At 49.3% G+C, this 15851-nt stretch overlaps 3 long non-coding RNA genes across 3 annotated transcripts; all 3 read left to right on the top strand.

The window, feature by feature from the left end:
• The first annotated feature begins 1883 nt into the window (after positions 1-1883).
• LOC139800200 (uncharacterized) lies at positions 1884-2921 on the top strand. Its single transcript, XR_011727640.1, has 4 exons — positions 1884-2117; positions 2206-2301; positions 2564-2702; positions 2817-2921. It is a non-coding gene; the product is annotated as an uncharacterized lncRNA (long non-coding RNA).
• A 1884-nt stretch (positions 2922-4805) lies between these two features.
• On the top strand, positions 4806-9003 carry LOC139800199 (uncharacterized). Its single transcript, XR_011727638.1, has 5 exons — positions 4806-5039; positions 5128-5223; positions 5486-5624; positions 5739-5858; positions 8854-9003. It is a non-coding gene; the product is annotated as an uncharacterized lncRNA (long non-coding RNA).
• On the top strand, positions 7107-7523 carry LOC139800219 (uncharacterized). The gene is made up of 3 exons (XR_011727653.1): positions 7107-7158; positions 7298-7338; positions 7436-7523. It is a non-coding gene; the product is annotated as an uncharacterized lncRNA (long non-coding RNA).
• Positions 9004-15851: the final 6848 nt, after the last annotated feature.

Genomic DNA, 15851 nt, shown 5'->3' with positions numbered 1-15851 from the left:
GTTGAGGGCCCAGGGGTGGGTGGGGAGGGGCTGAGCAGAGGAGTCGAGGTTGGGAATTGCAGGTGGTGTTTTGAAGTTTAGTGTAGGGGAGAGGGTTGTCTGGGAGCAGCCCCCTTTGGGTGGGTGAAGGGAACAGGTTACTTTCCAGCATGATTCCAGCGTGGGCAGGGCAGCTCCAGCCTCGGTGTGTGGGGTTGTGTGTTTTATGTTGTCAGTCTTGGATGTCTTAGAGCTTCGTCAGGCCTTGATGGTCCTCTGTGTCCTCACGGAGCGAGTCCTTCATCTTGGGCATCCTCCCTGCAAAGCCTTTCCTGATCAGCACGGTGCCGATCAGCAGCGTGTTATTCCGCACGACGAGTCTAAATTGCAGATCGGTCTCTTGACTTGGGATTTCTTGATTGTCATCTTCTGAAACATCGTTGCCAAGTGCACCAGCATCTGGACTCGTTCCCCGCATCCTTGCGTCCTCAGGTCTTGAAGGCGGCTCCTCGGGCATCCGTCGCTTCGTTCCCTCGCTTTGCAGACGCATCGCTGTAGGTCTTATTGCCCAAAAGTCTTGGATTCCAGAGTCCCTCTTCTTGCTGCGAGTTTTTTATCTTGAGGTCAAGTCTTGTGACTCACGTGGCTAGTCTTTGTTCAGTCTGTGCCTGTGAGTGTTTGGTTTGGAGCTGCCCTGCCTGCTGTGTAGGATCAGGGGCCGTGGGAAGTGCCGTTAACTGACCGACTCGGTGCTGAGCAGCTTCCCAGTGATTTGCATAATCCTGTTTTTCAGATCCCACGTGTCAATGGCCATCAAGAAACAGATGGAGGAGGAGAGGAGGCCGCCATCCGAAGGTTGGTCAGGGTGTGCAGTCGGTGGGAAGGTGCCTCCTTTGGCTGCTTGACCGCATTATGGTTTGTTGTCATTTTGAAGGCGGAAGCGGCGAGCGAAGCGGGATACGGGCACCGGAGGTGGCTGCGGCAAGGTGAGCAAAGGCTGGTGGGCTGGAGGAGCAGTTATTCTCAGGTGTTGTTTTATTGGTTGGTCACGAACATCCCTTGTTGTTTGTGGTTTTTTTCAGGTGCGCTCCTAACCTTGTTTTGGCACCCCAAAGAGATGGCAGGCAGATGGGTGAGAGGCCGAGGTAAAGGAGCAGGAGATGGACATCGCGGTGGCCTGGGTGTTGTTGGGGGCAATATCTCAGCGTGTGCCTTTTGCTTTGACTTTTGCAGGTGTCACACGCAGTGCTGGAGTGACAAAGCCGCGTCTTGAGGAACAGTTGGAGAAGGTGAGATGTCTGTGGGCTGGGTCAGCCATGTATTAACATCAACTCTGTTAAAGGTTTCCCTTATGTTTCAGGTGCTGTGCGTGCCACCTTTGGAACCAGGTGAGCATTGAAGGTGAGCTGGGGTGGTAGAGAGTGGGTTCATGGAGCTGGTGAGTACTGATCAGCAGAACAGTAACTCTTTCTCTTGGTCTTTTAGGTGCCCAAAGCAGTGGTGGACACAGCATTTGACTCTGGATCAAGGAGGTGAGTGGAACTGGGTGGGGCCCTTTTGAGGCGGTGGGTGTAGTATAAGCGGTTGTTGATGGCTGAAGTGCACCTTATTGGTGACACTGTTTCTGATTTTCCTTTCTTTCTGATTGCAGGGGATGAAGAGGAACGTGCCTGTCAGACAGCGTGGTGTTTTGCTGGACATAGATCCAAAACCACCATCCCTCAGGAAGATAAGTTGAGGGACTGAGCTGAAGTGCTGAGGTTGGGAGTTGTTGCAGAAGGGATTTGGAAGTTTTCTGAGCAAAGGCTGGTGTGGGCTGCCTGTTGATTGGGGCAATATCTCAGCATGTGGCTTTTGCTTTGGCTTTTGCAGGTGCCACACAAAGCCACATATTGAGCGGTTGGAGAAGGTGAGATGGTTGCGGGCTGGCTCATCCAGAGATTTTACGTCGACTCGGTTAAGTGTTTCCCTTTGTTTTTGCAGGTGCTGCGCGTGCCACCTTTGGAGCCAGAAGAGCGCTGGAGGTGAGACGGGATGGTAACGAGGAGGCTCGATCTGACAAGCAGAACAGGAATTTTGTGTCTCCTGGTATTTCAGGTGCCAGAAGCGATGGTGGCCGTAACGTGTGGAAGGAGAGGGTGAGCGGGGCGAGCCGGGGGTTGTGTGGAAGGGGTTGGTATTTAGCTGACGTCCTATTTCTGGTGGCATTGCCGTTCGTTATTGCAGATGACGAGGAGGAACTTTGTGGTTTTGGGAAGATCCCCGTCAGCCGATGCGGGTTACTTTTCTGTCCAGTGCTTCAGAGCCCCAGGTGTTTGAAAGGTAAGAGAAAGGGAGGATGGTTGGGGAGGGTCTGTGTAGAGGGGTCAAGGTTAGGAATCGCTGGCTCGGGTTTTAAAGTTACTGTAGGGGAGCGAACTGTCCAGAAGCGGTGCCCTTTGGGTGGTTGATGGGAGCCTGTCCCTCCCTGGCATGATGCTAGCAAGTTCCAGGAACTGAATGAGCGTTGGAGGTGAGGTGGTAGTGCAGGGCTTGTGGAGCTAGTGTCTTCTCTCAAGCAGAACAATAGTTTTGTGCCTTTTAGGTGCCCTGAATGACGATACCTACAGCATCCAACTCTGGAAAGCGTGGTCGAGCGGGACTTTGCAGGGCTCTTCTGCAAAGCCGGGACATTTGGAAGGGAATGGGGCTGGCTGATGCTGGACTTATTGGTGAATATTCTGGTAGGTGTTTTGGTGTTGTGGTTATGTGTGCGTGTGGGGGGGTTTTTTGGTTTGTTTTTTTTTTGGTATTGTGGTGTGATTGTTTTAATTACTTTTTATTTTTTTTAAATGCAGGTGGCGAAAGGGAACCTTGCAAGTTGAGGATTATCCTGAGCTGCTCCTGTTTTTTTTTTTTCTGGGCTAACTATGGCTTTGGAGAGCCAGTCCTCTGAAAGATAAGTTGAGGGCCCAGGGGTGGGTGGGGAGGGGCTGAGCAGAGGAGTCGAGGTTGGGAATTGCAGGTGGTGTTTTGAAGTTTAGTGTAGGGGAGAGGGTTGTCTGGGAGCAGCCCCCTTTGGGTGGGTGAAGGGAACAGGTTACTTTCCAGCATGATTCCAGCGTGGGCAGGGCAGCTCCAGCCTCGGTGTGTGGGGTTGTGTGTTTTATGTTGTCAGTCTTGGATGTCTTAGAGCTTCGTCAGGCCTTGATGGTCCTCTGTGTCCTCACGGAGCGAGTCCTTCATCTTGGGCATCCTCCCTGCAAAGCCTTTCCTGATCAGCACGGTGCCGATCAGCAGCGTGTTATTCCGCACGACGAGTCTAAATTGCAGATCGGTCTCTTGACTTGGGATTTCTTGATTGTCATCTTCTGAAACATCGTTGCCAAGTGCACCAGCATCTGGACTCGTTCCCCGCATCCTTGCGTCCTCAGGTCTTGAAGGCGGCTCCTCGGGCATCCGTCGCTTCGTTCCCTCGCTTTGCAGACGCATCGCTGTAGGTCTTATTGCCCAAAAGTCTTGGATTCCAGAGTCCCTCTTCTTGCTGCGAGTTTTTTATCTTGAGGTCAAGTCTTGTGACTCACGTGGCTAGTCTTTGTTCAGTCTGTGCCTGTGAGTGTTTGGTTTGGAGCTGCCCTGCCTGCTGTGTAGGATCAGGGGCCGTGGGAAGTGCCGTTAACTGACCGACTCGGTGCTGAGCAGCTTCCCAGTGATTTGCATAATCCTGTTTTTCAGATCCCACGTGTCAATGGCCATCAAGAAACAGATGGAGGAGGAGAGGAGGCCGCCATCCGAAGGTTGGTCAGGGTGTGCAGTCGGTGGGAAGGTGCCTCCTTTGGCTGCTTGACCGCATTATGGTTTGTTGTCATTTTGAAGGCGGAAGCGGCGAGCGAAGCGGGATACGGGCACCGGAGGTGGCTGCGGCAAGGTGAGCAAAGGCTGGTGGGCTGGAGGAGCAGTTATTCTCAGGTGTTGTTTTATTGGTTGGTCACGAACATCCCTTGTTGTTTGTGGTTTTTTTCAGGTGCGCTCCTAACCTTGTTTTGGCACCCCAAAGAGATGGCAGGCAGATGGGTGAGAGGCCGAGGTAAAGGAGCAGGAGATGGACATCGCGGTGGCCTGGGTGTTGTTGGGGGCAATATCTCAGCGTGTGCCTTTTGCTTTGACTTTTGCAGGTGTCACACGCAGTGCTGGAGTGACAAAGCCGCGTCTTGAGGAACAGTTGGAGAAGGTGAGATGTCTGTGGGCTGGGTCAGCCATGTATTAACATCAACTCTGTTAAAGGTTTCCCTTATGTTTCAGGTGCTGTGCGTGCCACCTTTGGAACCAGGTGAGCATTGAAGGTGAGCTGGGGTGGTAGAGAGTGGGTTCATGGAGCTGGTGAGTACTGATCAGCAGAACAGTAACTCTTTCTCTTGGTCTTTTAGGTGCCCAAAGCAGTGGTGGACACAGCATTTGACTCTGGATCAAGGAGGTGAGTGGAACTGGGTGGGGCCCTTTTGAGGCGGTGGGTGTAGTATAAGCGGTTGTTGATGGCTGAAGTGCACCTTATTGGTGACACTGTTTCTGATTTTTCCTTTCTTTCTGATTGCAGGGGATGAAGAGGAACGTGCCTGTCAGACAGCGTGGTGTTTTGCTGGACATAGATCCAAAACCACCATCCCTCAGGAAGATAAGTTGAGGGACTGAGCTGAAGTGCTGAGGTTGGGAGTTGTTGCAGAAGGGATTTGGAAGTTTTCTGAGCAAAGGCTGGTGTGGGCTGCCTGTTGATTGGGGCAATATCTCAGCATGTGGCTTTTGCTTTGGCTTTTGCAGGTGCCACACAAAGCCACATATTGAGCGGTTGGAGAAGGTGAGATGGTTGCGGGCTGGCTCATCCAGAGATTTTACGTCGACTCGGTTAAGTGTTTCCCTTTGTTTTTGCAGGTGCTGCGCGTGCCACCTTTGGAGCCAGAAGAGCGCTGGAGGTGAGACGGGATGGTAACGAGGAGGCTCGATCTGACAAGCAGAACAGGAATTTTGTGTCTCCTGGTATTTCAGGTGCCAGAAGCGATGGTGGCCGTAACGTGTGGAAGGAGAGGGTGAGCGGGGCGAGCCGGGGGTTGTGTGGAAGGGGTTGGTATTTAGCTGACGTCCTATTTCTGGTGGCATTGCCGTTCGTTATTGCAGATGACGAGGAGGAACTTTGTGGTTTTGGGAAGATCCCCGTCAGCCGATGCGGGTTACTTTTCTGTCCAGTGCTTCAGAGCCCCAGGTGTTTGAAAGGTAAGAGAAAGGGAGGATGGTTGGGGAGGGTCTGTGTAGAGGGGTCAAGGTTAGGAATCGCTGGCTCGGGTTTTAAAGTTACTGTAGGGGAGCGAACTGTCCAGAAGCGGTGCCCTTTGGGTGGTTGATGGGAGCCTGTCCCTCCCTGGCATGATGCTAGCAAGTTCCAGGAACTGAATGAGCGTTGGAGGTGAGGTGGTAGTGCAGGGCTTGTGGAGCTAGTGTCTTCTCTCAAGCAGAACAATAGTTTTGTGCCTTTTAGGTGCCCTGAATGACGATACCTACAGCATCCAACTCTGGAAAGCGTGGTCGAGCGGGACTTTGCAGGGCTCTTCTGCAAAGCCGGGACATTTGGAAGGGAATGGGGCTGGCTGATGCTGGACTTATTGGTGAATATTCTGGTAGGTGTTTTGGTGTTGTGGTTATGTGTGCGTGTGGGGGGGTTTTTTGGTTTGTTTTTTTTTTGGTATTGTGGTGTGATTGTTTTAATTACTTTTTATTTTTTTTAAATGCAGGTGGCGAAAGGGAACCTTGCAAGTTGAGGATTATCCTGAGCTGCTCCTGTTTTTTTTTTTTCTGGGCTAACTATGGCTTTGGAGAGCCAGTCCTCTGAAAGATAAGTTGAGGGCCCAGGGGTGGGTGGGGAGGGGCTGAGCAGAGGAGTCGAGGTTGGGAATTGCAGGTGGTGTTTTGAAGTTTAGTGTAGGGGAGAGGGTTGTCTGGGAGCAGCCCCCTTTGGGTGGGTGAAGGGAACAGGTTACTTTCCAGCATGATTCCAGCGTGGGCAGGGCAGCTCCAGCCTCGGTGTGTGGGGTTGTGTGTTTTATGTTGTCAGTCTTGGATGTCTTAGAGCTTCGTCAGGCCTTGATGGTCCTCTGTGTCCTCACGGAGCGAGTCCTTCATCTTGGGCATCCTCCCTGCAAAGCCTTTCCTGATCAGCACGGTGCCGATCAGCAGCGTGTTATTCCGCACGACGAGTCTAAATTGCAGATCGGTCTCTTGACTTGGGATTTCTTGATTGTCATCTTCTGAAACATCGTTGCCAAGTGCACCAGCATCTGGACTCGTTCCCCGCATCCTTGCGTCCTCAGGTCTTGAAGGCGGCTCCTCGGGCATCCGTCGCTTCGTTCCCTCGCTTTGCAGACGCATCGCTGTAGGTCTTATTGCCCAAAAGTCTTGGATTCCAGAGTCCCTCTTCTTGCTGCGAGTTTTTTATCTTGAGGTCAAGTCTTGTGACTCACGTGGCTAGTCTTTGTTCAGTCTGTGCCTGTGAGTGTTTGGTTTGGAGCTGCCCTGCCTGCTGTGTAGGATCAGGGGCCGTGGGAAGTGCCGTTAACTGACCGACTCGGTGCTGAGCAGCTTCCCAGTGATTTGCATAATCCTGTTTTTCAGATCCCACGTGTCAATGGCCATCAAGAAACAGATGGAGGAGGAGAGGAGGCCGCCATCCGAAGGTTGGTCAGGGTGTGCAGTCGGTGGGAAGGTGCCTCCTTTGGCTGCTTGACCGCATTATGGTTTGTTGTCATTTTGAAGGCGGAAGCGGCGAGCGAAGCGGGATACGGGCACCGGAGGTGGCTGCGGCAAGGTGAGCAAAGGCTGGTGGGCTGGAGGAGCAGTTATTCTCAGGTGTTGTTTTATTGGTTGGTCACGAACATCCCTTGTTGTTTGTGGTTTTTTTCAGGTGCGCTCCTAACCTTGTTTTGGCACCCCAAAGAGATGGCAGGCAGATGGGTGAGAGGCCGAGGTAAAGGAGCAGGAGATGGACATCGCGGTGGCCTGGGTGTTGTTGGGGGCAATATCTCAGCGTGTGCCTTTTGCTTTGACTTTTGCAGGTGTCACACGCAGTGCTGGAGTGACAAAGCCGCGTCTTGAGGAACAGTTGGAGAAGGTGAGATGGTTGCGGGCTGGCTCATCCAGAGATTTTACGTCGACTCGGTTAAGTGTTTCCCTTTGTTTTTGCAGGTGCTGCGCGTGCCACCTTTGGAGCCAGAAGAGTGCTGGAGGTGAGACGGGATGGTAACGAGGAGGCTCGATCTGACAAGCAGAACAGGAATTGTGTCTCCTGGTATTTCAGGTGCCAGAAGCGATGGTGGCCATAACGTGTGGAAGGAGAGGGTGAGCGGGGCGAGTCAGGGGTTGTGAGGAGCGTGTGGAAGGGGTTGGTATTTAGCTGACGTCCTATTTCTGGTGGCATTGCCGTTCGTTATTGCAGATGACGAGGAGGAACTTTGTGGTTTTGGGAAGATCCCCGTCAGCCGATGCGGGTTACTTTTCTGTCCAGTGCTTCAGAGCCCCAGGTGTTTGAAAGCTAAGAGGAAGGGAGGATGGTTGGGGAGGGTCTGTGTAGAGGGGTCAAGGTTAGGAATTGCTGGCTCGGGTTTTAAAGTTACTGTAGGGGAGCGAACTGTCCAGAAGCGGTGCCCTTTGGGTGGTTGATGGGAGCCTGTCCCTCCCTGGCATGATGCTAGCAAGTTCCAGGAACTGAATGAGCGTTGGAGGTGAGGTGGTAGTGCAGGGCTTGTGGAGCTAGTGTCTTCTCTCAAGCAGAACAATAGTTTTGTGCCTTTTAGGTGCCCTGAATGACGATACCTACAGCATCCAACTCTGGAAAGCGTGGTCGAGCGGGACTTTGCAGGGCTCTTCTGCAAAGACGGGACATTTGGAAGGGAAGCATCATCCTGGCTGATGCTGGACTTATTGGTGAATATTCTGGTAGATGTTTTGGTGTTGTGGTTATGTGTGTGGAGTTTTTTTCTTTGCTTGTTTTGGTGTGACTTTTTTTTTCTTTTTTTAATGCAGGTGGCAAAGGGGAACCTTGCAAGTTGAGGGTTATCCTACGCTGCTCCTGTCTATTTTCCTGGCTAACCATGACTTTGGAGAGCCAGTCCTCTGAAAGATAAGTTGAGGGACCAGTGGTGTAGAGGGGTCAAGGCTGGTGGGAGTTGTGTAGGGGAGAGGGCAGTCTGGGAGCAGCCTCCTTTGGTCAGATGAAGGAAGTGGGTTAATTTCTGATGTGATGCCAGCGTGGGCAGGGCAGCTCCAGCCTTGGTGTGTGGCGGCGTGTAGTTTGTGTTGTATGTGTTTGTCTTAAAGCTTCCTCAGGTCTTGATGTCCTCTCGGAGCAGGTCCCACATCTTGACCATCATCCCTGCAAGGCCTTTACTCATCAGCACAGTCCTAGTCAGCAGCAGCATCTTCTTGTGTGACAAGTTTGAAGTGTTGATAGGTCTTTATTCTGGGAAGCTTCCTGATGGTCATCTTCTGAAACATCATTGCCACCTGCATCAGCCTCATCTCTGGTCATGGATTTTCCCAGAGTGGGACTTTATTCCCCACATCCTCGTGTCATCAGGTCTCGAAGCCTGCGTTCTTTGGCATCCCTTGATTCAGCCCCTCGTTTTGCAGTTGCATTGCTGTAGGTCGTCTTACCCAACAGTCTTGGATCCCAGAGATATTCTTTTTGCTTGGTGTTCTCTTGAGATCACGTCTCATGATTTGCAGGGCTGTGTCTGGAGTTGGTCTGAGTGTTTGGCTTGGAGCTGCTCTTCCCAGAGTTTGCTGGAAGAGTCATAACTGAATAGTTCATCTATTGAGCAGTATTCCAGTGACTTGTGTATCACCGTTTTTCAGATCCCATGTGACAAGGATGTACATGAAAGAGCAGGAGGAGAGAAGAGCACCATCCAAAGGTTAGTCAGTGTTGGGTGTTGGAGCGAAGGTCCCTCTCCTGGCTACCTGACCCCATTATGGTTTGTTTGTCCTTTTGCAGGTGAGAGCAGCCAAGGAAGCAGAATACCTGTTCCCGAGGTGGCTCTGGCAAGGTGAGCAAAGGTCAGAAGTCTGACTTCTGATCAGCAGAACAGGAACTGTTTCTCTTGGTGTTTCAGGCGCCCCAAGCAATGGTGGCGATAGCGTTCAACTCTGGAACGAGAAGGTGCACGGTATACCATGGGGCTTCTGTGAGGAGGTGAGTGCAGCAGAAGTACTGTGTGTTGGCTTAGGTGTGACTTGTGCCAGCGCTGTTTGTGATCTGTGGGTTGTGTTTTTTCCTTTTTTACGTATAGGGGATGAAGAGGAACTGTGCGACTGGAAGCGTATCTCAGTTAAACAATGTGGTTTTCATTACTGACCGTGGCTTTGTGTTGCTCTCGCTCTTGAAGATAAGTTGAGGGCCCAGGGGTGGGTGGGGAGGGGCTGAGCGGAGGAGTCGAGGTTGGGAATTGCAGGTGGTGTTTTGAAGTTAGTGTAGGGGAGAGGGTTGTCTGGGAGCAGCCCCCTTTGGGTGGGTGAAGGGAACAGGTTACTTTCCAGCATGATTCCAGCGTGGGCAGGGCAGCTCCAGCCTTGGTGTGTGGGGTTGTGTGTTTTATGTTGTCAGTCTTGGTTGTCTTAGAGCTTCGTCAGGCCTTGATGGTCCTCTGTGTCCTCACGGAGCGAGTCCTTCATCTTGGGCATCCTCCCTGCAAAGCCTTTCCCGATCAGCACGGTGCCGATCAGCAGCGTGTTATTCCGTACGACGAGTCTAAATTGCAGATCGGTCTCTTGACTTGAAAGTTTCTTGAAGATTGTCTTTAGCAATGTCATTCTCAATTGCATTGTCATCTGATCTCTGTCCATCCAGTTTCCCTGAGGGGGACTCTGTTCCTGCATCCTTGCATCCCCAGGCCTTGAAGGCAGCTTCTCGGGCATCCGTCGCTTCATTCCCTCGCTTTGCAGATGGATCTCTGTAGGTCTTATTGCCCAAAAGTCTTGGATTCCAGAGTCCCTCACAGGACAAGTAATATTGAACATCATCCCCATGGTGTTGAACACAGTCATATCTGGATCCTTCTTTTTTCGCATCTTGCAAATTTCTTGATAGGCATCTTTTGTAATCTTCTTTATGAACGAATGAGCATCTCTGGTCATAAATTTTCCACATTTGCAACCTTGTCTCTGCATCCTTAGGTCTTGATGCTAGTCTTCTTGTACATCTGATATGTTATTTTGAAGAGTAATTATTGTAACAGGAAGTGTTCTATGACACTTGATGTCACCATGGGGCAATACCATGGTGGGGGTAATACCATGGGGTAATACCATGGTCACCATGGGGGCAAAACCCTCCTTGCCTCACCCTTGCATCCCTGTAGATCTTCTTGGCCAACTTCTTGGAGCCCAGACTAATTCTTGTTGGGAGTTTTATATTAATGTTTAATCTTGTAGTTTGCAGTGGTGTGTCTTGGGTTGGTCTGTGTTTGTGTGTTTGGCCTGGGGCTGCTCTGCCCAGATTGTAGCGTTGGGGATATTGAAGAGCCATAAGGGTCTCTGGTGACATTTGCCTTGAGTTTTTAGGCCACAATTTTACAGTGATCTTAGGTGGATCGGCCATAGTCAGGCTGGGTGGGCAGTTGCTTTGATGGTGTTTGAAGGTGATGGGACCTTCATGAGAGTGCAGGAGATTGACCCTCTCAGTAGTTAACAGTTGTATGTGTATGGGTTTAAAGTTTTGGGGCTGTGTTTATTAATGGCATGAGGGTAGTAGTACACTAGATGGGTTTCCTAACTAGGATTGAGATGTCTGGAATTGTCTGTCCATTGTTCAGCATTTCAGTGACTTGTGTAACACTTTCTTTCAGATGCAAAGGACAAATATGCGCTTGTAAGAAGAAAAGAGGGAGCAGAGTGCAGTCAGGTCAGTCAGTGTGTAGTGCTGGAGGGATTGTGCTTCTGGTAGCTACCTGATTACAGTGTGTGTTTAAGTCATTTTGAAGGTAGAAGCAGTAAGCGAAGTGGGATAGTCACTGAAGGTGACTGGGGTGAGGTGAGTGATGACTAGTGGGACCAAAGAGCAGTTATTTTTCGGGTGTGTTGTTGAAGTTAGAAGCATCAGTTGATGTTTATAGGTTCTATTGTAGTCACCGTGTGACAATAAGAAAATTGCAGAGGCTGGATATGCAAATTGCCAAGGTAAAGGAGTAAGAGATGGGGATTGTTGCAGGCAGGGTGCTGTTTGAGGCAGCATCTTGGTACATTCCTTTTGTTTTTTGCAAATATTGTAAGCAGGCTCACCGGGACAAAGCTGCTGACTATAGCAAGTAGTCCGAGGTAAGGTCAGTGTCAAAGAGCAGAGAATAATGTGGCTACTCTGTGAAGCAGTTACTTTTTTGCATGAACTTTAGGCCACTTTTGGGACTGGATGAGCATTTGAGGGGAGCTGGGGTAGTAGTGAGGATGAACATGGAGCTGGTGACTCCCTTCAAGTATAACTGTCATTTTGTCTCTTGATGTAGCTTGGGTTCTACAAACAATGACAGATGCAGTATCTGGCACTGAATGGGTACAGAGCAGGTGAGGGGAAGCCCATGGTGCTAATCACAGAATTACCTCTATTAGAAAAGACCTTCAAGATCATTAGAGTCCAACCATTAACCCAACACTGACAAGAACTTAAGCCATATCCCTAAGTGCTATTTCTATATGACTTGGGGGGTGTCTTTAGGGATGATGAGTACTTCAAGGGATGGTGAAGGAGGTTGAAGCAGAAGAGGTTTGGCAACCCATAGGATTCTTTCAGATGCTTCCTGCTGGCACTCTGCTTTTTTTTTTTTTTTTTTTTTTTTTTTTTTATGAAGACGAGCCTGGTGACTGCAGAAATATACCAGTTACCTGATGTGCCTTTTCTTGAAGAAGGAATCTGATCCCTGGCCTGCTGCAAGCTAAGCTGGGAGACCAGGAACAACTGCCCTTCAGCATGAATATTGATAGAAGATGGGAAGAGAGAGTCCAAAACAGAAATGCCTCTCATTCAAAGATGTTGCATTTTGGAAACTCCCCATCAGAGCAGATCCCAAAAGAGTCTGCGGAAGTCACCAGCAACAAGACTCTTTCCTCCTCCTTCAAAAGAGAGTCATTCTCAAGATGGAAGCACAGCACATCTTTCTCAAGTTGATGGTGTTTCTGGCTTTGTGGGTCACAATTGCAGCAGTTGAGATGATGAAAATGCATTCCTCTGCATGTTTTGGTACATCCAGATGTATTAACAAATCAGAGAGTCCTTTTTGGTAAGTTTATATACTGCAGCAGTGGGGATTTGTTTGACTCCTGCAGTTTTACCCTCCCTTCTCTCCATCATCCTTCAAAAATTAAAGCCAAAGAGTTATCACAGACTTTTTGTATCATAAATGTAACAAAAACAGTTGTGTAAAGTACAAACTGCATTGTTTAGACGCTAACAGCCCCTGCTAACATGCTTTAGATCTTGTATTACCTAGTTTAGCTAGTTATCTATTCTAAATCTTTGAACAGAGAGACAGCTGGATGCTGCAGGTATCTTTTGCTGGTGTTTTGATGGAGTGCTCTGAAGTACTATGTTTCTGTCTCCCTCTAAATGGGATATTTCCCTGGGGGTTTGGTAGCATCTCCTTTGGGCAGCTATCCCGGTTGTGTAACACAAAAAATTCCTGGTCAAATTATCCCTGTGTTTGAGATAGAAAATGTAATGGTATCAGTGAACAGTTGTACAAGTTACATGAATGCAGAAAGGAAGTGAAATACTTGCCTATAGAAGTATTTAAATAGGATATGTATAAACATGTGGACACCTCATGAGCAGATGGTGAATTTATTTTTTTACTTTCAGGAGTCATTTTTTACTTTCAGCTTTGTCTAAGCAGGATGCAGTTCCACTACTGTGGCAGTGTGTGTGTAGGTGTCTCTCGTGATACAAGTAGAGGCAGCCATACAGGGTTCTCTACCCCAGCAGTGGAATAAGGAAGGATGGAAGCTTTTTCTGCCCCCAGCAAGAGCGTTGCTTTGATGTTACGAATGTAATGACAAATCCTGCCTAATAGTCTTCATGGATGTGTTTTAAGCACTGGAGTTACAGTGGGGAGGGGTAAAGGGCTGTGAGGGCTGTCAGGGTGTCTGGTAGAGGTGAGGGGGGAGTGTGGGACCAGGAGGGACGGGGGATATTTTGCTCCAGGGAGTCTGTGTGAGTGTATCAAAGCTGATGTATAGGTCAAAGCAGATATTAGATGTATAAATGGGTATTTAAATGCTTGCTGGCTTGCTGACAGACACCAGTCGTCCAGCAACTGGAAACAGCATGTGAAGCAGCCAAACAAACTCTCTATTTTGGACCTTTAGAAACCGGATGTTCCCCATTACTCAGCTGCACTCTATGTTCTTTTTTTGTCCTGGTGTAACCAGAAGGAGCCAGACAGTCAGCTGCTCACTGTTCTCTGTAGTGAAATGCAACCAGGTGCCACTAATTGCCAGGTAGTGGGCATGAGCTTGTGTTAAACCCACCTGTGCCTGATTAGGGCGGGCCCCAACTGCGCATGAGCAGGATTAGGGGGCCAATAAAAGGTGAGGCCTGGAGCACAATCTCACTCAGCTCATTCCTGAGCAAGCCAGGAGATAGGTTAGCTGATTCCAGAGCAGTAGCTCTGAGCCAGGCTCGGCAACCCTGAGGGCAATAAAGTCAGAGCACTATTCGTGAGTTTCTGCTGAAACGCCTGTTTGGACTGCGGAGCGCCGTGCCCTAAGAGGTTCGTCTTGCAACGGTCCTCTCTTTTGGTCCTCCAGCAACAAGGTAAGGTGGAGCTTAATGGATAAGAGGTAATGGAGAAATTCTGATTGGACATAAGTTCGTTTTTCACCATGTGGACAGTAAAAGATTGGAATGGTCTCCCAGGAGAAGCGGTAGATTCCTCCTGTTGTAGAAAGTGTTAAGACATCGAATCCATAGTATTAGGTAGAGGGATGGACCAGGTGGTCTTTGAGGGCCCCTTCCAACACGAGTGATTAAATGAATCTATGAAGTAAGAGAGAAAATTGACAAGTTTTGGCGAAGATCAGAGGATCTCCCAGATGGTGTGTTTCTACGCTCAGGGGACACTGGGGGCTCTTAAATTTTTAACTTTCAGTTTGTCCGATTTCCAGAGACTCATTTGTAGTTTTTTGTTAAAAAGATGGCCAACTTCTGGTAACAAAATGGCCGACTTCCGGAGACTCATTTGTAGTTTTCCGCTAAAAAGATGGCCGACTTCCGGTAACAAGATGGCCGACTGCCGGAGACTCATTTGTAGTTTTTCGCTAAAAAGATGGCCGACTTCCGGTGACTCATTTGTAGTATTTCCCTAAAAAGATGGCCAACTTCCGGTAACAAGATGGCCGACTTCCGGTGACTCGTTTGTAGTTTTCCGGTAACAAGATTGCTGACTTCCGGTAGCAAAATGGCCGACTTCCGGTGACTCGTTCGTAGTTTTCCGGTAAAAAGATGGCCGTTCTCCGGTAACAAAATGGCCGACTTCCGGTGACTCATTTGTAGTTTTCCGGTAAAAAGATGGCCGACTTCCGGTAGCAAAATGGCCGACTTCCGGTGACTCATTTGTAGTTTTCCGGTAAAAAGATGGCCGACTTCCGGTAGCAAAATGGCCGACTTCCGGAGACTCATTTGTAGTTTTTCGCTAAAAAGATGGCCGACTTCCGGTAATAAGATGGCCGACTTCCGGAGACTCATTTGTAGTTTTCCGGTAAAAAGACGGCCGACTTCCGGTAACAAGATGGCCGACTTCCGGAGACTCATTTGTAGTTTTCCGGTAACAAGATGGCTGACTTCCGGTAACAAGATGTCCGACTTCCGGAGACTCATTTGTAGTTTTCCGGTAAAAAGATGGCCGACTTCCGGTAACAAGATGGCCGACTTCCGGTGACTCGTTTGTAGTTTTTCGCTAAAAAGATGGCCGACTTCCGGTAACAAAATGGCCGACTTCCGGAGACTCGTTTGTAGTTTTCCGGTAAAAAGATGGCCGACTTCCGGTAGCAAAATGGCCGACTTCCGGAGACTCGTTTGTAGTTTTCCGGTAAAAAGATGGCCGACTTCCGGTAACAAGATGGCCGACTTCCGGTGACTCATTTGTAGTTTTCCGGTAAAAAGATGGCCGACTTCCGGTAACAAGATGGCCGACTTCCGGTGACTCATTTGTAGTTTTCCGGTAAAAAGATGGCCGACTTCCGGTAGCAAAATGGCCGACTTCCGGAGACTCATTTGTAGTTTTTCGCTTAAACGATGGCCGACTTCCGGTGACTCATTTGTAGTTTTCCGGTAAAAAGATGGCCGACTTCCGGTAGCAAAATGGCCGACTTCCGGAGACTCGTTTGTAGTTTTCCGGTAAAAAGATGGCCGACTTCCGGTAGCAAAATGGCCGACTTCCGGAGACTCATTTGTAGTTTTTCGCTAAAAAGATGGCCGACTTCCGGTAGCAAAATGGCCGACTTCCGGAGACTCATTTGTAGTTTTCCGCTAAAAAGATGCCCGACTTCCGGTATCAAAATGGCCGACTTCCGGAGACTCATTTGTAGTTTTTCGCTCAAAAGATGCCCGACTGCCGGTCAATGGTTCTGTATCTTCTTATATTCAGTGCGTGGCAGTGTCTATTGCGGTGTTCAATTCTTAGCAGTCATCGGATTGTTTCGTTTTTGGAGACAGCGCATCTGACACGTAGGACCAATCTTAACCCTGTTATGTGAGGTAACAAGGGAAAAGTGTGAGTTTGCAGAAGTGAACAGCAGGGTGATTTGGAATTAACAGAAGAGGCTTAACAAAAGGTTTTGGATTTATGATCCTCAGAAATAAGAAGAGA

This window comes from Heliangelus exortis, chromosome 10 (genome assembly GCF_036169615.1).
Source record: "Heliangelus exortis chromosome 10, bHelExo1.hap1, whole genome shotgun sequence".
NCBI classification, from domain to species: Eukaryota; Metazoa; Chordata; class Aves; order Apodiformes; family Trochilidae; genus Heliangelus; species Heliangelus exortis.
The sequence above is the reverse complement of the archived record's forward strand: the minus strand, read 5'-3'. Positions and strand labels throughout refer to the sequence as shown.